This window comes from Prionailurus viverrinus, chromosome D3 (assembly GCF_022837055.1).
Source record: "Prionailurus viverrinus isolate Anna chromosome D3, UM_Priviv_1.0, whole genome shotgun sequence".
In the NCBI taxonomy this organism is placed as follows: domain Eukaryota; kingdom Metazoa; phylum Chordata; class Mammalia; order Carnivora; family Felidae; genus Prionailurus; species Prionailurus viverrinus.
This window is the reverse complement of record NC_062572.1, coordinates 17,543,817-17,567,101: the sequence shown is the minus strand read 5'-3', so window position 1 is coordinate 17,567,101 and position 23,285 is coordinate 17,543,817. Positions and strand designations below refer to the sequence as shown.

Below are 23,285 nucleotides of genomic sequence, written 5' to 3'. Positions count from 1 at the left end.
CTCCTTCCAGATGGCGGGGGCAGGTGCGTCTGGCCAGAAGTCCGTGAGCCTGAGCAGGGGGCCCGCCCTCCCTCTCTCTTCAGCCCCCTGAACTTGACTTGAGGGCCTCAGTTGACCCCGGTGACCATCCAAGCCTCTCCAAGAAATAGCTCCCCAGAAACCAGGTTTGTCAAGTTTGGGTTTCTCCACACTTCTGGGCAGGGGACACACCTGGGGGTCTTCAAGCGACTGGGAGCCCAGACCAGAGACGAAATTTTAGCGCTGGCCTAATGGGGACGTCGGAAATCAGCAGTGTCTGTTGTTGAGCGTTTACTATGTGCCAGGCACCGTGCCTTATTTCCACCGTGCCATTTAATCCCCTCTAGAACCCGGTGAGCTGCTTATTAACCTCTCTGTGCCTCAGTCTCCCCATCCGTAGTATGGGGGAAACAGTCCTACTTGTCTCATAGGGTTCGTGCGGGGACTACGCGCGTTTCACCGAAGCGTTACCTCTTAACGGTAATAACGCGTAGGGAACGTGTACGGTTTTGTGTGCCCAGCACCCATTTTGTTTTACTGGTAGAGGGACCCTATCTTCCTTCACAGGGCTTCTCCGTCATCGGTTCTTAGCCTGTATGGCTGGGGCAGAATGAGTTCCCCTCCCCAGCTGCTGCCACACTCAACCCTGTCGTCTCCTGACGCCTGTGTACAAGCAACGCAGGGTGCACCTATACCCGGGAGTGGCGTTCCTAGGGCCTGCTGTGCGAACATCTCACGACTGCCCTAAGAAATGCTGGTGTGTTTTCCAAAGGGCTGCAGTGACCAACTACCCCCAGTAGCCTACGGGCGTTCCTGTTCTTCCAGATCGGCACCGTGGCTCAACACTGTCAGCCTTTTTTGGTTTTGCCAATCGTTCGGTAGATCTTTCACAGATTTTGTGTGCGCCCCACCCATAGACTCAACTCCCAGACGCTACCTGGAAGGAACAAGGGGAGTTGGGTGGGTAACCGCCCCGGGCCCCCTCGCCCCTGCGACAGGAGAAATGAAATGTCAGGCCGTGTGGATGCAGGTTCCCTCACTTTCCCCAGAGGGATTCAGCCTCAGTCACTCTCAGCGGTAGCGGACGGGAGCACCCCTGTGTTGGCTTCTTCCCTGCCCCGTCTCTCTTCCCCACTCAGGGAAGGAAAGGAGTCAGTATGCCCTCCGCCTCGGAAATAAACTACTTACCAATGATTAGCGTGTGTGTCAACTATTTGGAATATATTGTGATTCATTCAAGCTTTTCCTTGTCGGTAGGCCTATGAGATATTTCCAGTTTTCCTCCCTGATAAATAAGTAATGCTACGATGAACCTCCTGTAGGTAGATCTTTGTCCAGATTCCTGGAAAGCAATACAGGACCGCTCAATAATGATGAGACGTAGTTACGATCACACCCATTTTGCGGATGAGGCAGCCACGGCTCAGAGAGACGAAGGGACTGGTCCAAGCACACGGCTTGCGAGACAAGAGCAGGGATTCAAGGGCAAGACTGTCGAAATCTCAATGTTGTGATGCAGTGGCCCACACCGTGTGGACCCCATGAACAGCTAGAGCCCCTTACCCACTCCGCCTCTCAGCTGAATCCCAGCCTCGATGGAAGGATCCTTCCCGAGCTTGGGGACGTGGAAAACCGTCCCTCAAACACTTCTTCTCCAGGTAGTTTACTCAAAGTTCAACTCCTTTCATCAAACTTCCTTCTCATCCTTCTTGCTCCAGGACCAGCCCCTTGGCAAGTGAAAGAAGTTACAAAACAGCCCAAGAAATACCATTATAAATGACGACCTTGTGGTGACGGTCTTTAGGAATCTAGAATTTTATTAACCCAACTAACCCCGGGGAAGAACTTCACACCCCTACGTGGTGTGTGGACCCCCTCTGGGACACACCCGTCCCCTCACCGGTGTCCAGAGTATAATGACACCATTGCGTCCATGATGGACCCTCGGTGTCATTCTCCCCAGTGCCTGGCCGACCCTGTGCAAAGGTGTGATGGGTACTTCAGTCAGCACATGCAGAGTTGCTCTGGGGGCCAAAAAAGTGGGATTATCGTGTCCAAGACTCTGCACATCTGTGTGTGCGCCCACAGGGGAAACCTTGCTCCGGCCTCCTAAAACCCAAGCATGTGCTGCCTTCCGCACACTCGCCCGGCCGCCAGGAGGAGCCCTAGAGCCCCCACACTTAGACTCACCCACCACCACCCGGCATCCACAGCTCACCATCCGTGTCCATTATCATTCATCTTTCCCCAAATTCAAGAAAAATAAACGAGAAGGCAAAGTGCCATTAGCTTAATGGCCTTTAACACCCAGCCATCTGCCATTATGTAATTAAATAAAAAAATCAAAAGGAGCATATGGGGCCCATTAAAAATAAATATTAAAATTTCGTTTCCCCGGGTAATGACTCCAGTGCCTCCTGTTCCACGGGCAAACTTTATGGCCACCTTCACTTGTTGCAGAGAAATCAGGCTGCGCCACAGTGAAGAGAAACCACCAGGGAGGAACCACAGGAGGGGGTCAGACCGAGGGTCGGACATTTCTGGTTTGAACCTGCCCCAGCGACACGGCGGCTGGGATCTTCAGCAAGTGGCTTCTCCGAGACTCAGTTTCCTCATCTGCAAAATACGACCGATCTCCCCCCGCTGGCTAGAAAGGTCTGAGGGTTATATGAGCTAACGTGTGTAAAATACACAGCACCATAATAATAGCACGTGCTAGTACGTACTAAGCACCTACTGTGTGTCAGGCACTGTTCGAGACACAATTTGTTTCATCCTGATAACCTAAAAGAAAGGTCTCCTTTGTTAGCCCCCGATTACAGATGAGAAAACGGAGGTTTAGGAAGGTTAAGGCACCTGTGGTGAGGTCACACAGCCAGAGAGCGGCGGAACAAAGTTCACACCCGGGCAGTCCGGCTCCAGAGCCTGCATTCTGCGGAGACCCATAACGATTGCTCAACAGATGGTGATACTCTACCCCCCCAACTCTGGCCAGCTCAACAAACCATCCGCCACCCCTTCTCACGACAATCCATTTGCCCAGACTTCGTCTCAGAAAAGGATGAAGGTTCAGTGACTTCGCTGTGGTGCATCTTGACCACCCAAGGTCGGCGTGAGGGACACATTTGGGGGGGGCCCGTCTAGTGAGTGGCCTCTACCCCCTGCTCATGGAGGCAGCCCCAGGGGCCATGTTTGTACCGCACAACGTGCCCACGGGCACTGCTGGTGACCACAGGGGAACTCAGATATAAAACTGATCCATCAATACATCCTCCCCCCGCCCCGGAACATGGAGTTGGGATTTGAAACATGGACTATCTCTGCCCGTCACTTAGACTAGAAGCCGTCATCACATGGCCAAAGAAAGAGCCAAGAGAGGAAAACAGATGAGCACAGAGACCGAGGCAGAGGAGCTGAGAAAGTCTGGAGTTCCTGACCCATGGAGGGCCAAGGGCCGGCCTCCCAGGGTCAAGCGTCTCTGAATGAGACTGAGATGTCACTGAATGACAAAACCTGAGTACCTTTCTTACTACGGTGCTGGGTATACAGCAGGGACTCAATAAGAGCTGAAGGTAGTCTTCAAAGGGCAACCATACAAAACTAAACATACTCCTACCATCTTACCCTACGATCCAACAATCATGCTCTTGGAATCTACCCAAAGGAGTGGAACCCTTAGGTCCACACAAAAACCTGCACACAGCGGCTTACAGCAGCTTTGCTCATCAATTGCCCAAACACGGAATCAACCAAGATGTCCTCCCGGGGGGTAAGTGGAGAAATAAACTGTAGTACACGTGGACAACAGAGTATTATTCGGTGCTACAAATCGAGCTACCAAGCCATGAAAAAACACGGAGGAACCTTACGCGCAGACCACTCAAGTGAAAGATGCCAGCCTGAAGAGGCTATATTCTGCAGGATTCCAGCTACAGGACATTCTGGAAAAGGCAAGACTACAGACACAGTAAAAAGATGACTGGCTGCCAAGGGTTGGGGTGGGGGAAGGATGGAGAGGGGGAGCGCAGGATTTTCAGGGCAGGGGAGTATCCTGCATGATACCGTAATGGTGCAGACACGTCACTGTGAATGTGCCCAGACTCAAAGCATGTCCACCACCAGGAGGGAACCCACGTGTCAACGATGGACTTCGGGTGATAATGACGGGTCGGCGTAGGTCCACCAACGCCCCCGCGCGGACGCTGACGGCGGGGGTGGCTGTGCGGGGGCGGGGAGGGGGGTTTATGGGAAATCCCTCGACTTTCCGCTCCATTTTGCTGTGAACCTAAAAAACTGCTTTAAAAAGTCTACTAAAAAGGGGGGTGGCGGTCATACACCTGGAAAGGCGGGACCGAGAAGAGCAGATGTCAACGAGCCCTTAAATAAAACTCGGGGCTGGGGGAACGAGCGGAGCTGCAGGAAGGGACGGAGTTGGGGAGGAGGGGTAAGAGGGGGAATGACAGCTCTTCTCGTCCAATCGCCTGATGAAAGGAGCCTGATCCCCTGGCCGCCCCAGCAGACAGACAGCTGGCAGGCCCTCTCGGAGCCCAGATCACTTTCCTCCCCAAGAGGGACTTCTAAAGAAAGGCCCTAAGTTCCTATCATCAAGCCATCTGGAGTCATCCTTCTCCTCCAGGAGATGCTCGGTCGCAGGTCAATTAGTGCACATTTGCGTAGAGTTCCTTAACAGGTTGCTAATTGTCTGGGGGGGATAATGGATGGCTGTGGTGGTCCCGGGCAGAATGTTTACCCGCAGGGGCAGACCTACAGGGGGTATCAGAGAATAGGGAGAAAGGAGGGGAGGGCAGGGGAGGGAAGGGAAGGCATGGAGGGAACAGAGTGAACCCTTACTGACTCGCATGCAGTGAAGGAGAAGTGTTATTTTGTGAACCCTTGGGTTCAGGTGTGTGTGTGCATACTGGATCCTAGCGGAAAGTGCCTTTCTCGCTGTAGGTTCGTTGGAATTACTGGAAAGCCCCAGTGATGGAGAAAAGCATGGGGCGGGGGGGGCAACTTTGAATACGGTGGGTGCAGAAGGACCCACTGGGAAGGCGGCATTGGAGCACGGAACTGAAAAAACCAGAAAGGGGGCAGCCACGGGAAGATCTGGGGCAAGACGGTCACAGGCAGAGAGGACACGGTGCAAGGCAGGAGGTCGTACAGGGGCCAGCACATCCCAGAAGGGGGAGGGAGGCAGGGGCTAGGGAGTGTGTGGACCCCACCCCACAGGGGCCTTTCTGAATTACACTGTGACCCACGCCTGTTTCACCCGCTGGACCAGCGAGGAGGTGGAGGAGGAGGCCTCTAAGGACCCTCCTGTCCCAGGGGGCTACGGCCAATGACTCAGTGAGTGGCTCTCCAAGGATGAGCCACAGTCAAGGAGTGTTTGTTGACTAGCAGAGCTGAGAGCAGGCCGAGGTCCTGGCCCTTAGCGGGGATCGGTGGTGGCTCTAGAATTTCCTTCTAGGTGGGGCTCAGGGGAAAACTCTGACCAGAAGGGCAGGCTCAGGGCTTGACCTGACACCATACAGGATGGCAATCACTTGGATGAGGTGAGAACATTCATCACTATCAGAGGTTGGCAAACTCTGACCTTGGCCAAACTGGCTCCTGGCCTGTTTTTGTCAGCCCTAGAGTGAAGAATGGCTTTTATATTTTAAAGGGTCACGAAGAGGAAGAAAGACAAGCAGCAGCAGCCAGCATGCGACCCCCAAAGTCTATAATATTTACGGTCTAGCTCTTTACAGAAAGGTCTGTCAACCTTGATCTTTATCGGCAACGGAGGCTGACGGTGGAGATCACAGGGGAGAATGGCTCAGGCCCGTCCCCAAAGCTCGAAGAGGAGGTAACAAGGGGTTGGAAGGAAGTCTGGAGATCCTCGGCCTAGCAAACAGTCTCCTTTTCCAGAAGGGGAAACTGAGGCCCAAAGAAATTCAAATGAAATGACCCCCATCCGTGTGCAATGCCTCCCGTGGCCCTGAACCCAAGTGAAGGTTCTAGAAGTTGCAGCTCGTACTATTACTACTATTGTTATTATGTTCCCATAGTAGAGGTCAGAGGATCCTCAGAAGCCAGTTACTGTTAGTCTGACAGTTTACAGATGAGGAACCAGAGGCTCAGAGAGGTTGAAGGGTGGCCCCGGGGTCACACAGCCAGGCGAGGGCCACACCGGTTCCCAGCCCACACCTGCTGGCCTGCAGCTCTCTTCCCCATGCACACACCTCTCTCCCTGCTGCCCCCTCCCCACCCCCATCCCCACCACGAGCCAATCGACACTTGCTGGCTCCACACTGGCCAAGGCAGAATTAAACTCTAATTTAGGAACCTTGACGGCTTCCGTTAGCAACTCTTCCCGAGAAGAATTTTTCACCAGGGTTTCCCCTGCAAGAACCCTGGCTCTCACCCCCAAATCCTCCAGCCCAGTCTTTCTTCCCAAGCCAATGTGTGTGTGTGTGTGTGTGTGTGTGTGTGTGTGTGCACGCACATGTCAGTGTGTGCATGCCTGTGGCTGTGCAGGTGCATACGTGTGTGTGTGTGTGTGTGTGTGTGTCTGTATAGGTGTGTATATACATGTGTGCAGGTGTGTGTATGTTTGTAAGTCTGTGTCTCTGTATGTATGTGTGTGTGTATGTGCATGCAGGCGTGTATGTAGATGTGTCTGTGTGTCTGTGTGTCCGTGGGGGGGGGGGGTGGTCTCTGAGCCCCCAGCCCCAAGCTCTCTTCCCTCGCAGAGCACCTACCCCCTAGTCCTCAGAGCAGAATTAAAATGGGGGCTCACAGTCCATCAGAGCTGGAGGGAAGACCCTTCACAATCCCCAGGCCACTTTCCTCATTGACAGATAGGGAAACTGAGGCCCAAAGGGGGCGGTGGAGTCAACCAGTGACTCTTCCCAGACCCAGGCCTCCTGAACCCCAGCCATGAGCCTCGATGCCCTCCCTGGGAAAGAAGGAAAATGGACAAATTACTACTTACTGTGTGCACCTACTGTGTGCCGGGCCCTCCCAACGACCCCGTGTCACTGAGCCTCCCCAGTGGCTATCTGGCAGGCTGGCTTTCTTCTCACTTTACAGATGAGCCATCAAGGTGGGGGAGGGGGTCAGTCAACCGGCCAGAAAGCAGAGGGGTGAGTGGCACAGTAAGACTCGACCCCGGGCCTGTCCAACTCCAGAACCTTAGTCATATCATCCACATGTCAGTGCCTCTGACTACAGGACCATCCTCTGACCTCTGCAGGCTGGAGTGTCCAGAAGGCTTTTCTCTGCAGAGTCTGCTCAGCAAGCTGGTGCCCCCTCAGCTGGGAATGGGGGCAATGAGCCCCTTCTAGAAGCCACAGGGGTCCTCAGACCCCGGTGGTATCTTCACCATGTCCTTCAGTGACCCAAGGACACTGCTGGCATCCAACAGAGAGACGTCCCCTCCCACAAGGGTAACTGCTGCCAGAAACTGATGAGTACTTCAGCCCCCTGGTTCACCCTCTGGATACCATCCAGAGGCGGCATGGGAGCACACACATCACCAGAGACGCACGCGTGCGTGAACACGTACGTCCCCACGCCCGTCACCCGCCCTCACGGCACACGCACATATGCACACACCCCTATTTCTCCATCCCCATTCATGGCACATGGCAGGGAGGCTTCAACCCAACTCACGGACGAGAGACAGCAGACACTAGAGATCTGCCCAAACACGTTTCGGGTTGCAGCTAAAGCCGGAAACCAAAGCTTCTCATCCTGACCAAACCTGGTTTCTTATCCCCTGGGATTGCCAAAAGAACAGAGGAGTGGACCAGAACACCACCCCTGGACCCCTCGGCCTCCAGATTTACAGAGTGTAGTCTCTGGTTCCGGAGCCCAATTCTAAGATTTTACCCCAGTGCTCTGTCGTAAGATTGACTATAACGTTCCCTGCCAGGATCCCCCGCGCCCCCTGCACCTGACATCCTGTGCTGGGATACCAGGGTCGGCTTCAACGTTGGTAGGTTCTCAGATTCTGAAATTCCCTTCTGAGGCCCAAAGACCCCAATCTCCTCCTCCCATGCCAAGGTTGAAATTCTCCCCGGGAGACAGCCATGCCTCGCTGCCTTCCAGTGACCAGGATGAAAGATGTGCACATGAATTATACATTTCCAGGCATCTCTAAATTGCTCGGCGATTACAGAACACCAAAGGTCAGCTTGCCTGGGGCAAGAATGTTCCCTTCGGCAGAGAAAAACAGCTGGATGGAAACTCACCAATGTACATAAAGACATTACCTCTTGCAGAGTAGGTGTAGGAGTGATTGTGTGTGTGTGTGTGTGTGTGTGTGTGTCATTTTGCCTGTCTTCTCTTTCTCCACTACTGGCCGTGGTTTAAAGAAACAGACGGAGGGTGCAGGAGTTTTGAGGTCACCGAGACTTGACTTGGTATCTTGGCTTTATCACGAGCTCTGAGAAGGGGAGGAAGCCACTTATGTCTCTTAAGCTGTAGGCTCCTCATCCATAAACTGGGATGAGAATGGTGGATCCCCGCGGCATGGACCGTTTGAAGGATTCTTCCAAGTAACGCACGTAAAATGCTTAGGCCAGGGCCAGGCACACCGCTGGATCTCAACAGGATCGCAACTCCTGTTAACTTTGCGTTTGAATCAACATAGGCAGCCAAGGCTCGCCGGAGGGTGCATGGGTTCTGGAACATACTGGAGTCCCTGAAACCCTCCTTGTCAGTTCACAACTCAAGACCACGGCAGGGCAGGCCCCTCTCTGAACCTCCGTCTTCCCAATCTATAAAATGCACAACTATGCCACTTCTCAGGGTCCCCCATGGGCATCTGGCACCAGAAGACTAGCCTCACTATTGTTATTATTCTTCCAGCTAGTTAGCATACAGTGTTAACATTAGTTTCAGGTGTGTGATACAGTGATTCGACAATTCCATACATCCCGCAGCCAGCGCTCTTCAGGCCAAGTGCATGCCTTCACCCCGTCCCCTATTATTACCCTCAGCTGCCAGAGAACTGGCAGGCAAGGAGCAGGGAGAGGCGCACCTGGGGCGCAGAAGTTAGAACCGGAGGCGGCTCCTGCTGTCAACTTATTCGTGATTCTTCTAAAGGAGAGACCTCACCAGTCTCAACATTAATAGGCTGTTGCTGTCATGATGTCTTTAAATTTAGACAAACACCCCCCCCAAACACGCATCCACCCACGCACCCCCAGGAATAAATCTTCCCTGGGGAGGAGGGAGGAAGGTCTGTCTCCTTACATCCTGGGAGGGAGGAGGCAGGGGAGCTGGCTGTGTGCTCAAGGCTGCAGCAGCCAGGCGGCCGGCGGGGCAGGGAAGCTCCTCTCCTCCCTGCCCAGAGCGCTGGACAGCACGTCAGGGCACTCAGGCGCTCAGCCCTGGGGGCTCAGGGGCAACGCTAGCACACTCAGCGAATGAAGCTGATGACCACTGAAGCCCGTGGGTTCGAATCTGGACACCGGAAGACAGGCGTGGTGTCCTGGATGAAATGGGCAGCCTGTCTGAGCTGGGGTTTCCTTGCCTGTAAATGACGTGGTCACAGGGCCCTTTCCCTGGGTGTGCTACCTGTGGGGTCCCGTGGGGGACCCCACACTTGGAATTCGTAACAATTACCGAACAGGGAAGCATTTGCACTTTGCATGAGGCCCTGCAAATGACAGGGCTGCTCCCGGGGGGCTGTGAAGGTTGGAGGGAGCTCGCGTCTGAAACTCCTAGCCTGGTGCAGGCACGAGGCAAAGATTCATGTCTGTCTCTCGTTCCCTTTCCTATTCCTGCTCCAACCTGTCAAGCTCGTTCTATGACTGTGTGTCCCAAGGCAAGTGGTTTACCCTCTCTGTGCCTTCAGTTTCTCCCTTGGAAAGCACAAAAACAAAGACTGCCCAAAATGTCTTCTGGCTCCTCCTTACTGATGACCGCCCCCCCACCCCCGTTCAAACTACAATTCACTCACTCATTCCCTCAACAAGCACTCGCTGCGTGCCGGCCACCTGCCAAGCCAAGATGTGCCTCGCAGGCCTGACCCGAACCCGGGGATCCCTCTAAGGTGAGAGTCTATCCTGCAGAAAGTTCACAGATGCATCATCTCCGGGGGGAAAACTTCTCCTTCATCACCTCAAACCACCCCTGCTCTGATCCACGGGAGCCCGATAGTCTCCCCCAGACCCCTGTGGCGGGGGGGAGGGTGGTTTTATTTCTCCATTCGGCAAACATTTATTGCGTATCTATTGCGTGCCAGGTGCTGTGGACCCACCCCTGAAGAAGAGGAGGCCTCTGCCATCAGGAAGAGGACAGATGACCATATTTTTTAGCTTTTAAAGTCTTGGGGGGTGGGGGGGAGGGGGGAAACAGGCGAGGCACAGAGGGATTTTGAGGGGTGACGGATGCCTGTATATCTCCGTTCTGCAGGTGGTTCCACGGCCGAGTGCACTTGTTGAAACGTATTCACTGGGTGAATTTTACTGTAGGTAAATTATACTCAAAAACTTGCTTTTTTCCTGCTATGCCGGCCGAGCGACGAAGGAAGGGATGCTTCCAAGAAGACCAACACCTGCTCTCTTCTCATCCCCGGCTCCTGGGTGCTCACCTGGAGGGAGGGGGTGGCTCAGGCGGGGCAGGGACAGCTCCCATGAGCACCTGGGTCCCCACGTGACCCTCCTCTCCTGGCCTGCTGGGCTCCAAGAGAAGGAACAGTCAGGGTTATTTTTGCTCTGAGAAGGAGCAGCCATAGGGTACTTTCTCCCCAGGCCGCCGCCACCCCCTGCTGGGTTTACATAAAAACACATTTGCCCAGGGCTTTGTTTCTGCATTTGCCTCCTCGGACCGATCCTATGAAACGTGGGGAGGTCTGATTATCTGGCTGGAAGCCGCTGATGGGTGAGGGCAGGCTGAAGGAGGGTGGTTCAGGCACGTGCTTCCTCCGGGTCCCACGGAGCCCTGGGGTCTCTGCGCAGGGGTGACAGGAGTGCTCACCGCGCTCACTGGTGCCCGCACCTGAGCTTCTCAACCTTGGCGTTACTGACATCCGGGGCTGGGATGATTCGCCGTTGAGGGGGGCTACCCCGTGCACTGCAGGATATTTACAAGCACCCTGGCAGACTTCCGCCTACGAGCACCCCCTCCATCAGTCATGACAATCAAAACGGTCTCCTGGGGGCGCCCGGGTGGCTCAGTCGGTCAAGCGTCCAACTTCAGCTCCGGCCATGAACTCACAGTTCGTGGGTTTCAGCCCCGCGTCGGGCTCTCTGCTGTCGGTGCGGAGCCTGCTTCGGATCCTCTGTGCCCCCTCTCTCTCTGCCCTTCCCCACTCGCTCGCTCTCTCTCTCGCAAAAATAAAAATAAACCTAAAGAATGTCTCCACTGTCAAATGTCTCCACGCAACGATTCACACACGCAAGCCCAGCTCAGTATCCCTCTACCTTCCAAGAGCCACCTGAAGACAGAATTGACTCTTTCTCACCTCTGTATCCCTGACTCTTTCCCCAGTGCCCGACGCATTGGTATTTTATCATGTTTGTTTATTTTGGAGAGAGAGACAGAGTGCCAGTGGGGGAGGGGCAGAGAGAGAGGGAGACACAGAACCCGAAGCAGGCTCTCGGGTCAGCACAGAGCCCGATGCGGGGCTGAAACCCACGAGCTGGGAGATCGCGACCTGAGCCGAAGCCAGACGCTTAACTGACTGAACCCCCCAGGCGCCCCTCGACACAGTCGCGTTTTAGAGGCTCAAAGCCATCAGCGGGATGGGCTGACCGTGGCAGAAAGAGTGATGTTGATAGTCCCCAGCTGCCTTGGTTTGGAGGACGCTGTCCGGTAATCAGATTCCAGCCACCGCGTGTGGATTTGAACCTTGTGCCAGGCTGTTCCCACATCACCGCACCCAGCCCCAGGACGGAGGTCTGTGACGGTCTCCATTTTACAGGTATGGAAACTGAGGCACTCAGCTAGCGACTGGAGCCAGGGTTTGAGCCTAGACATGTCTGACACCAGAGCCCAACGTCTTAATTATCCAACTCCACTTAAGGCAGCTGCAGCCTTCATTGTTTTTTTTAAGGACAAGACGGGGAATAAATAGTGACAAAGATTCTCTGCTTAGCGAAGCTCTACTCAGCCTTCCCTGAACTTGTCTTCAAGTGGGCATCTCTGCATTGTCCAATTTTAGCAAGAATCCGGTCAAGTGAGTTGAGCAGAATCCCCAGCCCCCATACCTGATCACCTTCAATGCCGGGCCACCCCACCCCACCCCCCCCCCCCCGCCCCCATCCCCCAGGTAACGTCTGATCACCTGACCCGCCTTCAGCACGAATCCTGTTGGGTCAGGTTAGCCAGAATCCTGCCTTGTTCCCGATGTTTCCTAGTCTTCTATCCACTGACCACCCCCCGACCCTGGGCTCAGCTGTACGTGCCCGCTCACCCTGCCATGTTCGGGGTGGGGCTGCGCCATCCCACGGTCTCTCTCCCCCTTGTTGCCACGGTCTTGAATCAAATCTGCTTTTATCCCTCCAACTCAGCTCAGTGGTCAAAACGCAGAGACCCTCCCAAGATGAGTACGGTCAGGAGCGTGGACTTGGGTGTAAGACAGACCAGCATCCGAACGCCGCTTGGCCACTTACCAGCTCTGTGAGCTGGGGCGAGAGACCAAGCCTTGATTTTTAGTCATCTATAAAATGGGGACAATGACAATAATGCAGCCCAGGGTTTCTGTAATGATTAAATGAGACAATGCTGTAAAGGGCCTTTCTGGAAAGGTCTGGAAAACAGCCTGTGCACAATAAATATTGGTGGGATGGGTGTGCAAATAGGCTTAGGGGAGAATGGCCCCAGCTAAGGTGGAAACCAGAGATAGAGGGGAGTTTGCATCAGATCAACCAACAGGGCAAGCGTGTTCAAATCCCAGACAGTCCCCACCACACACACACACACACACACACACACACACACACACACACACACACACAGTGAGCCAGCAGCCAGCTACTCCTCAATGGCCTCCTGCCCATTTGACCGCATCAAATGAAGGTGCGCTGTGTGTGCTGACCAATGACAGGCTGCCGCGTTGGGTAAGAGGCCCCTCGGGCCCCTCTGAATAGGCGTCAGAAGCCAGCTGACCCCCTGGAAACTACATCACCTAATTCAGCATTCCCTGGCCCCTTCCAAACAGACACACCGAACACAGGCGACTCTGACCTGGTCTCAGCTGAAACCACTCTTCTGGGAACCACGGAGAGGCCCCACCGTCCCTCCCAAGCCTGACCAAGGGCCAGGACAAAGGGGGCGGGGGGTCCAGGCCATCCGTCATAGAAGGTTCCGCTTCTCCTCGTTAATTCAAGAGCATCCACGGCTCCTGCTGAGCAGCTGAAGAGCTCTCTGGAACCTCTTTTCAACTGAAAACAGTAATTTGCAAGAGCTCACAATGCAAGCAGCAGACGGGATGCACAGTTGAACCACAGCCACAGCGGCCTTTCTCATAGCCCGCAGCCTGTGGCGGGGCTCTGAGGCTGGGCAGCTGCCACGGGCCACCGGGAGGGTCCGCGGACAGGAGGAGGGCACATGCTGACAGCTCCCTGGAACCAGCTGGGGTTTTTAATGCAAAGGGGCGGCAAGCCTATCACGTCTGGAATATTTTCCAAATAAGAAATAACCAAACTAGGGGGCTTAATACAACAGAAACGTATCTTCTCATAGACCTGGGGGCCAGAAGTCCACAATCAAGCTGTCGGAAGGGCTGGTTCCTTCCGGAGGTTCTGAGGGAGCATCCGTTCCGTGCCTGTCTCCTAACTTCCGGTGGGTTCTGGCAATCTCTGGCGTTCGTGGGCTCACAGACGCATCAATCGAATGTCTCTGTCTCCACCTTCACGTGTGTTCCCTCTGGGTGTCTGTCTCTGTTTTCTCTTCTCATAAGGGCACCGGTCACTGGGTTGGGACCCACCCGATTCCGGTAGGACTGCACCTCAACTCATGACACCTATTTCCACAAAAGGCTCGATTCTGAGGTTCCTGGTGGATGTGAATTTGTGCGGGGGGGGGGGGGGGTATCGCTTCTGCCACTTGCTGCTAGACAAGTGACTTAGCCTCTCTGGTCCTGTTTCCTCGTCTTTAAATAGGAATAATTTTAAGACTGTTGGGATGACTAGGTGCCATAATGCACTATAGCAAGTGGTCACGAGCAAAGGCCGCAGCCAGATGACCTCTGCCACCAACTTGCTGTGTGGCGTCGGGCAGGGTGACTAACCTCTCTGGTCATCCGTTCCCCTATCTGTAAAATGAGGAGATTAACAGAGATCATGGTCCTCCTCCGCCTCCCACTGTCCCAAACTCTTAAAGGTGCCTGAAGGCACCACAGGAGTCCATGGGACGTCTTAGGATTTTTAAAACCCTAGAAATTACACACTAATCCTCAACAGTGGTACAACTCTGTGTTTGGGGGCTGGAACTGGATTAACTCACTGCTATAGACCATCCCTCCTCGAGACAAGCAGAATTTCTCGAGAGTTATTAGTGTCTCTGACGGATTTGTTGGGGTTTTTCTTTTTAATTTAGTGGGAAAAAATCTTAAAATCACAGAGTTTGTTTAAGGAACAAAAATCCTGGGGTGCCTGGTTGAGCGTCCAGCTCTTGATCTTGGCTTAGGTCATGATCTCACGGTTCATGAGATCAAGCCCCGTGTAAGGCTCCACGCTGACAGCACAGAGCCTGCTTGGGATTCTCCCTCTCTCTCTCTCTCTCTCTCTCTCTCTCTCTCGCTCTCTCTCTCGCTCTCTCTGCCCCTCCCATCCATATGCTCCTCTCGGTCACTCTCAAAATAAATAAGTAAACTTAAAAAAAAAAAAAGAAAAAGAAAAATCTTTCCAGTCACAAAAGGGAAAATATACAAAGACCATTCTCGGGGCTGGAGAGGTTTGGGCTCCACAGGGTTGGTGCAGATCAGCTCATTTAAATTTTTTTTTAATGTTTATTTATTTTTGAGACAGAGAGAGACAGAGCATGAATGGGGGAGGGGCAGAGAGAGAGGGAGATACAGAATCGGAAGCAGGCTCCAGGCTCTGAGCCATCAGCCCAGAGCCTGACGCGGGGCTCGAACTCACAATCCGTGAGATCGTGACCTGAGCTGAAGTCGGATGCTTAACCGACTGAGCCACCCAGGCGCCCCAGATCAGCTCATTTAAATGACGACAACAACACCTTTCAGTTATGGACTGCTCACTCAACGCCAGACATTATTTTCACCACCGTCCACCTCGCCTCTCATTTACCCACAAAACAACCCTAGGAGGTAGGTGTTAGTACCTTCGTTTCACGGTTGAGGAAACGAAGGCCCAGAGAGGGGCGGTGAGTTGCCCAAGGGCACACAGCTGGTTAGGGGCTAGCTGGAGATCTGAATTCAGGTCTGAAACCCTCAAACAAGCTGTTCGATTGTTAAACTGTGAAATCTCACTTCGCTGTAAGCTCTAGAACAGAGGACGGCGACGTGAGCCGTATGCATCACCTAAGATGTTCAAGCAGCCACATGACAAAGGGAAAAACAGGTGAAACTAGTCTTAATCATGTACTTTAACCCAAAAATCTAAAATATTGTCATTGCAACATGAAATAAACATAAACGTTGTGATTAACGACACCTCCTATATTCTTTGCCTCACACGAAGACCTCAGACTCTGGTGGGTGTCTTACACTGATGCGCATCTCAGATCACGCCATCCACACCTTGATGGCTTGGTGGACGCACGGCGCCGGCGATCCCGCAGAGGAAGGTGTCGCTCGGCAGATCTAGCTGTTTGTGGATTTGCAGAGCCGGGCAAAACGCTCTAGACGCATCCCACTCCAAGTTAAGACGCGTCACGGCTGCCGCTCCACTGGCCTCCTTAGGTGGGAGGCGAGGGAACCGGCGAACTGTGTCTCTGGGATCCCAGCTCTCCAGGTACCAGGTGACTCACCCCATGCGCCCCCAACCTCCAGCTCTCCTGCGTTCCCCACCCCAACCCTGTGGTCGGTCCCGGGCCGCTCAGCTGAGGGCCCGCCGGGGGGCTGACTGAGCCCAGCCCGCTCTGGGGCCAATCTGGGCTCACGTGATCTTAGCCCGGGGACCCCAGGGATCCGACCGAAGGAGCTTCTGGCGGCCAGCGCGACTGGCACGGCGGCCCGTGCCCAGCTTTGAACCCAGCTCAGCAGCTCCTACCTGGCAGAGTTGCCCCCGCCCTGTCCCGGAAGACTGGGCTCCTCATAAACCTCCTCCTTCACAGGCTTGACGGGAGGGCCCGATCAACAGCCGTAAGGATCGCCTTCATCTCTCGAACATTTACGTCAAACGCTGAGCGTGTGCCAGAGATGTGCTATTTTTATTCCATTTTACAGATGGGGAAACCGAGACTCTGGGAGATGAGATCACTTGCCCAGCATTGCACGGCCAGCAGATGATGGATTCTGTGACAACAGACCCTTGTTCACAGGGAAGTGGTGGGGATGAAAGAAGTTAGTAAATTAAATGAAATCATTCAGAAGAGTGCTGTGTATCTAGCGTGCTCAGCGGATTTTGCTCCCGTCACCATCACCCCATCCCCATTTCCATCATCCCCATCATCCCCATCCCCATCATCCCCATCATCATCGTCACTGCCATTGTTTCATTCATCACGGTCACCATCACCACTGACGTTATTCCCATCAGCCTCATCCTCGCCTTCTGCCTCCCCACAGGTGCTGTGACCGCAAAGCAACACGGGGCACAGAGTGGCAGGGCTCACCTGGAGAAAGTAATAAAGTGACTTAAATCCAATCAATAACACACAAAAACAAAGGTCAGGCTGAACGATGGTTCTGGTCTGGGACACACACACACACACACACGCCCTACACCCAGGACATCCGGTTTGGCGAAAGAACACTGCCAGCACACAGCGTTGAGCACGCCTCGGGGGAGAGACAAATAAGCCAGCCGCCACGGGTCCCGTGTCATTTATTCTTCCCTTCCCAGTACAAGAAGGCTCGAGGAGCCCAGCGTCCATCTTTGGGCTTCTCGGCCACCCATGGGGGAAGCTGCCAAGTGAAATAACCTCCCTCGGGTCCTTAATGGTCTGCTCAGCAGAGGGGGGCCTTGTTTGGGGTGTTCTAGTTATTTATTGTTACCAGTGTTGCCAACCAAGTTTATATAAAGTCGCTGCAGGTCAAGCTCTGGGCAGAACCAAAGACGCCCTCTCCGGCTGACTTTGCTCTCAGCCAGGGAGGTGCCCGCTCGGTGTCTTCTTCCTCCCTCTATCCCTGACCCTGCAGAATTGACCAGGCCAGGGGCCTACCCCCCCCCCCCCCCCACAACACGCTGTTCTTCTAATGAGCTCTTTAAAGCCAGTGACACCGTGGTCATCATGGATTCGCATGCAGGTATTTGTGCGTCAGCAAGGCCTTCCTGAACTTCAAGGCTCTGGGTGGGGAGGGGCTGGAAGGAGCAAATCGTGGAATTGAAGAGACGGGAAAGGATTTTAGCAATGCTCAAATTTTTATGCACAAGCCTCCCACTCTCAGTTTCGCACCGGCCTTTCAAGGTCGGCATTGCTGGTGAGGACCTGTGGACAAACCCAGCTGCACAATTTGGGGCTCTCAGCAGAGCTATGGGAGTTCCCTAGAACATCAGACCTGGGCCATTTAGGCCACAAGTTTTATTGAGCACGTACTACATGCTAGGAAATCCGTGAGTAATGACAGAGAGGAGAGAACGCTATGAAGCCCCAGTTCCATGGGTCTTACGTGACAGGGGACTAGACGCTTGATTTCATTAGCTCAATATTCCACTGAATGTCAGAACCATCTCGATTTCAAACTAGCATTTACTGAGCCCAGTTCCTGTGTTAAGTGCTTACTTAAGTTACACAGGGTAATGAACTGCAACAACCCCATGAGACAGGTACTGCTCCCTTCATCCCCATTTGACAGATGAGAAAACTGAGGCACAGCGAGGTTGACAGACTCGCCCCAACTCATTCGTTGAGAAGCTGGGAGAAACGGGACTCATACCTGGAAGCCTAAAGCTACAGAAGCACACGGAGGGACATTCAACCCCGTCTTGGGATGAGAGATCAGGCTGTGCCCCGAGACGTGCAGCAGTGACCAGCGAAGGAGGCGGGGACAGAAGGAAAGAACATGAAGATACTGGCCCAGGGAGGGTGAGTAACTCGCACGAGGGCTCCAGGTCAAAAGTGGCAGAACAGGAAGAGCAGGCCCCAAGACTTCGGCCTCCAGTCCCGTGTTTTCGGCTCCCTTTTTATACCCTTGACCTCATGAGCCCTGCTCTCTAACCAGCTAAGCTAAACCAGGGCTCAGCAAGGGCCCAAAATAGCTACAGCTCCCGGGCAAAATTAGTGCCGAGTCAATCTTGCCCCATTCATCACTCTGACTCCAACCTTGTTATTTTCAGGCCACACGGCACTGGGAACGAGGGGGAGAGAGGGGCGGGGAGGCAGGGAGCGAGAGGGGGGTGCTCCTTCAATCCTACTGCGCTGCTAGGTCTCTAACGGAAAATCCGTCACTTCTTTGTCTCAGAAAGGCGTCAGGACACTTTGACTGCAATCCCAGCGTCCTTTTACTCCTCGCTCCCTTCTTCCAGCATCGGTTCCCTACAGAATCCACACCTCCTCCCCCCAGGGTGGTTTGAGTAGGGCTAACCCCAGATCCAGCTCCAAAAATGGGTCCTGACTGGCCCAAGCCAATCGACATAGCCCATCTCCCTTTCTCACTGCTGGCTGGTTTGGGAATGGGCAGGTAATCTAATTAGAACCCAACGAGACTGGCTGGCAGAGGTCCTGGTCTCCAGTGGATGAGGGCATCCAGGAGAAGTGATCTCGGGTTCCGGGGAGTATCTTGCCACTATCGGAGAGCCAAGGACTGGGGAAAGGTAGAGATGCAGACAAGCCAAGATCTGATGGTCTCTGAGCCTGGATCAAGCCACACCTGAAGCAGGAAACATACTTCTGGATTTTAGTATCTGTGAGCCAAAATAAATTACTCTCTCGTTAGAAAGTCCATTCGAGTTGTGTTTTTGCCACTTTCTACATAAGGAAGTTTCACCTATGGCCGTAGCTGTTGCAGGATTTCCACACAGGATTTGTGAAAATCTGTGGTCTAGGCTGTGGGAAACAGAAATCTAAGACAGAATTACAGTTGAGAGGGAAGAGTTTTCTTTTTTTTTTTGGTTTGTTTTTTTAAAGTTTATTTATTTATTTTGAGAGAGACAGAGAACGTGAGCAGGGAGGGGCAGAGAGGGAGGGAGAGGGAGATAATCCCAAGCAGGCTGCACACTGTCAGCACAGAGCCCGATGCGGGCCTCGAACTCACCAACCATGAGATCGTGACCTGAGCCGAAACCAAGAGTCGGACGCTTAACCGACCGAGCCACTCAGGCGCCCCAAGAGCTTTCTGAAACAAAGATTTGGGATGATCAGGAATCCAAGAGGCAGAATGGGCTCCGCAGAGATTTTAAATGCAGCCCATGGCTTCCTCGACAAAGAATAATTATAAGCATTTTTGTCTATTAAATGTCTGGGTCTTGCATTTTGTGCATTATCTAATCTGGTCGTTCTTATGTCTGGAGGCAGGGGTGAACATTCCCATTTACAGACAAGCAAACGGAGACCCAGAGAGATGTGGCATACCCAAGGCACAGGGTGAGTAGACCGTGGCACTAGGCTTGGAACCCAGAGGGGTCTGACAGGGACACCCCCCTCCCCACATCACAGTCTCCCTGACAGCAGGTGCATGGGCAGCTCCTGTTACCCTCCAGTGGATGAGATTTAACGTCTGGGCCTGTGAACAAATGACAAAGTGTGAATTTCACCAGGACCATATTCTCCACTTAACCTTGGCAGGATCCCAAGGGCAATAAACACTCCCCCAGAATGGCAGAGGGCTTTGCTGAAGCTAACAGATGACTTTGCTTAGGAGTAAGAACCCTAACAGAATTGCAATGCAGGAATATCCTGGGTGTTGGTTCCCGCTAACAGTCACAAGATTCATGAGATGTCCCCATCATGGTAATACCAAGGTCAGGGTCATTCAGTGGGAACGCCAGAGGCCTCTGAAGCAGGTGCCATGATGAGCCCCTTGTACCAATGAGGAAGTTGAGCCTCAGAGAGGTGAAGTCACTGACGCAATATTACAGAGCTAGTGTAGGATTCAAACAAAGGTGACTTTTTAGGACTCCAGTGTTTTGCAAGGTGTGGACCTGACCTTGGCATGACAGAAGATTCCAACATTAACTGATATTCAATCGCCAAGTGAGAAAGTTATTCCTTTTTAATTTTCTTTCAGTGTCTCTGATGACATCTTGGGAAAGTCTTGGGATGCCTGGATGGCTCAGTCAGTTAAGCGTCCAATTCTTGATTTCAGCTCAGGTCATGATCTCACAGTTGGGACAGAACCCTGTATCGAGCTCCTCGCTGACAGCACAGGGCCCGCTTGGGTTTCTCTCTTTCTCTTTCTCTCTCTCTTTCTCCCCCTCCCCCCACTCCTGCTCTAGCTCGCCCCACCCCCGAAATAAATAAACTTAAAAAAAGAAAAAAGAAAGTCTCCCTTTGGTGCTAATAGTTCTTTAACGCATCCCCAAAACTTGCCAATCTGCCATGAAGACAGCGAAAAGCGTCAGGGGCGTGGCCCCTGGCTGGTGACAGTATCTGGCTAGAGCTGATCAACTTGGTTTTCCTTTCGTAAGTATTTATCATGATTAACCTCTACTTAGGGCAAGTCTTATTGATTTCATATTTGCAGGTAAGTTAACTCCTTCAATGAGCAGTCTTTAGCAAAAAAGTAAGTCAATTCGAAGAAAAGCATGTAAATGTGGCAAAAATCTCAAAGGGAGTGTGCTAAGTTTGGAGGAAATCACCAGACTCAGCTGAACCCAAACTTATGTCTTACCAACTCAGCAAAATGGGGGAGGGGGCCAACACAGAAAGAATGAGTCCCGAGTGAAAAGCAGAGTGTCCCCCGCCCCCTTCTCCATTTGTACCCACGTCCCACTTGCTCGAAACCACCAGGTCAGATGATGCTCTCCTGGGCTGGGAGGGAGGGACCCTCGCACCTCCTTGTCTCATAATCCCGGTTACCAGCGCAGCACAGCAATAGGGAATGGAACTTCTGGAAAGAAAGCTGATGTGGGGGCAGAGAGGGCTAACCCTAAGATTAGCTGCAGGCCAGAGAACCGGGGGATCTACTGAAACTAAATAGCCATCTGCCCCATGATTCTGCGACGCCACTCCAGGCATACACCTACGAGAAACGGATGCTTCTATCCTTCCACAGGACTCGTACAAGAACATTCCTAGCAGCGCTGTTCATGACGGCCTCAAGCTGGAGAAACAAGCCACACGTCCTTCAACAGGAGAGCGGATGAACTTGAACGGCTGATACGTGTAACGGCATGGGTAAATCTCACAGACATAACGTGGAGCTAAGGAGGCGTGCACAAAAGAAAAGACGCTCTTTATGGGAAGTTCAAGGACAGGCAAACTAATCCTTGGTGACAGAAATCAGAATGGCGGGTTACCCCTGAGGGGTATTCAATCAGGAAGGGGTACAAAGGAACTTGCTGGGTGAGGAAAGATATTCTAGATCTTGACCTTGGCGATGGTGACATGAATTCTATAGGTTTGTAAAATGTACTAATATTTGATTTTACCGTATGTAGGTTGTACCTTCATAAAAAAAATTCTTCAATCCCCCTTCCCTGAAGGTCTGGGGTTTAAATAAATGAAAGACGGGGTGCCTGAGTGGCTCAGTCTGTTAAGCGTCCGACTTTTGATCTCAGGGTCATGAGTTCAAGCACTGTGCTGGGTTCCACACTGGGCACGAAGCCTAGTTCAAAAAATAGTATAAATAAAATAAATTAAAATAAATTCATGAAGACTACTAGATCACAGTGACAATGCCAAGCACTCCCTCCCAGGGTCCAGGGCTGGGATAAGACTGGAACCCCACTGGAATGTCACCCAGGTCAGCATTAATGTCATTATCATTCATTCATTCAATATGGCTGGGAAACCTCTCTTACGCTGACGAGCTCTCAAGACATTCTTTAATCTTTCAGTTGAGCACCTTTTATTTCTTCTCTATGCGCAGCGAATTCATTCACTGTGGCTGTGGTAACAGACACAGCAGCTTAAAACAACACAGATTTCTTCTATTAGACTTCCACAGGGCTGGCTCCTGGAGGTTCTCTCGGAGAATCTACTTGCTTGAGGCTCCCTGGGGGCCACCTACATTCCCTGGCTTGTGGCCCCCTCCTGGTGTCTGTCTGACTTCTTGTAACTGTCTTCACATCTCCCCTGACTCTGACCCTCCTGCCTCCTTTCTATAAGGACTCTTCAGACAACTCTGGGCCCTTCCAGGACAACATCCCCATTTTGATTCGAGATCCTTACCCTAATTATATCTGCAAAGTCCCCCTGACCATGTTCATGAGTTCAAGGGACTAGAACACGGACAGTGTTGGTGGGGTAGGGGCCTTACGCAGCTGACCTCACTTACAACAGCCTAGACTTTTTATTTACTTTAAATTTTTTTAATGTTTATTTACTTTTGAGAGAGAGAGAGAGAGAGAGAGAGAGAGAGAGGGACAGCACCTGAGCAGGGGAGGGGCAGAGAGAGAGGGAGACATAGAATCCGAAGCAGGATCCAGGCTCCAAGCCATCAGCACAGAGCCCGACATGGGGCTCGAACTCACGGACTATGAGATCAGGACCTGAGCCAAAGTCGGATGCTTAACTGAGCCACCCAGGTGCCCCAGCCTAGACTTTTAAAAAGAGCACAGATTTTGGAATCAGGTCAGACCCATCTGGGTTCAGATACCCATCCTACCACTATTAGCTTCGCGTCCTTGGGGGCGTCGCTCAGTCTCTCTTGAGGTCATTTCCCTGCCTATCCAGTGGGGGTATCACTACCCTCCCTCTGGGGTGCTGGAGGACAGGTGATGTACGAGGCAGCTGGCATGGATCCTGGCTCTCTGGAAATGCTTTTGGTGAAGAGCCTGTACCTTCGGTGACGTTCAGTGAATGATTTCTTTTCTCTCAATACTTCCCGCGGTGAGTGGTCACCACCTGCCATCATCTAACGGACTTACAGGATTGGTGACTGTATCCCCTGCGCTGTACTTTCCATCCTGTGACTTCTTTTAGTTCATAACTGCAAGTTTGTACCTCTTAGTTCCCTTTACCTACTTCACTCGCTCTCCCCGCCCCCACCCACCTCGCCTCCGGCAAACCACCAGTCTGTTGTCTGTATTGACGAGTCTGTTTCT

The 23,285-nt window shown here is 52.8% G+C and overlaps 1 protein-coding gene and 1 long non-coding RNA gene across 6 annotated transcripts in view; one reads left to right on the top strand and one right to left on the bottom strand.

Moving 5' to 3' along the window:
- WSCD2 (WSC domain containing 2) overlaps positions 1 to 23,285 on the bottom strand; it is a 115,616-nt gene that overhangs the window by 59,390 nt on the left and 32,941 nt on the right. The window lies entirely within an intron of this gene.
- On the top strand, positions 11,594 to 16,506 carry LOC125149351 (uncharacterized). Of its 2 annotated transcripts, none has more exons than XR_007145902.1 (3): positions 11,594 to 11,932; positions 13,172 to 13,794; positions 15,657 to 16,506. It is a non-coding gene; the product is annotated as an uncharacterized LOC125149351 (long non-coding RNA). The 2 variants fall into 2 exon arrangements; XR_007145903.1 differs by having other exon boundaries at positions 12,065 to 13,794.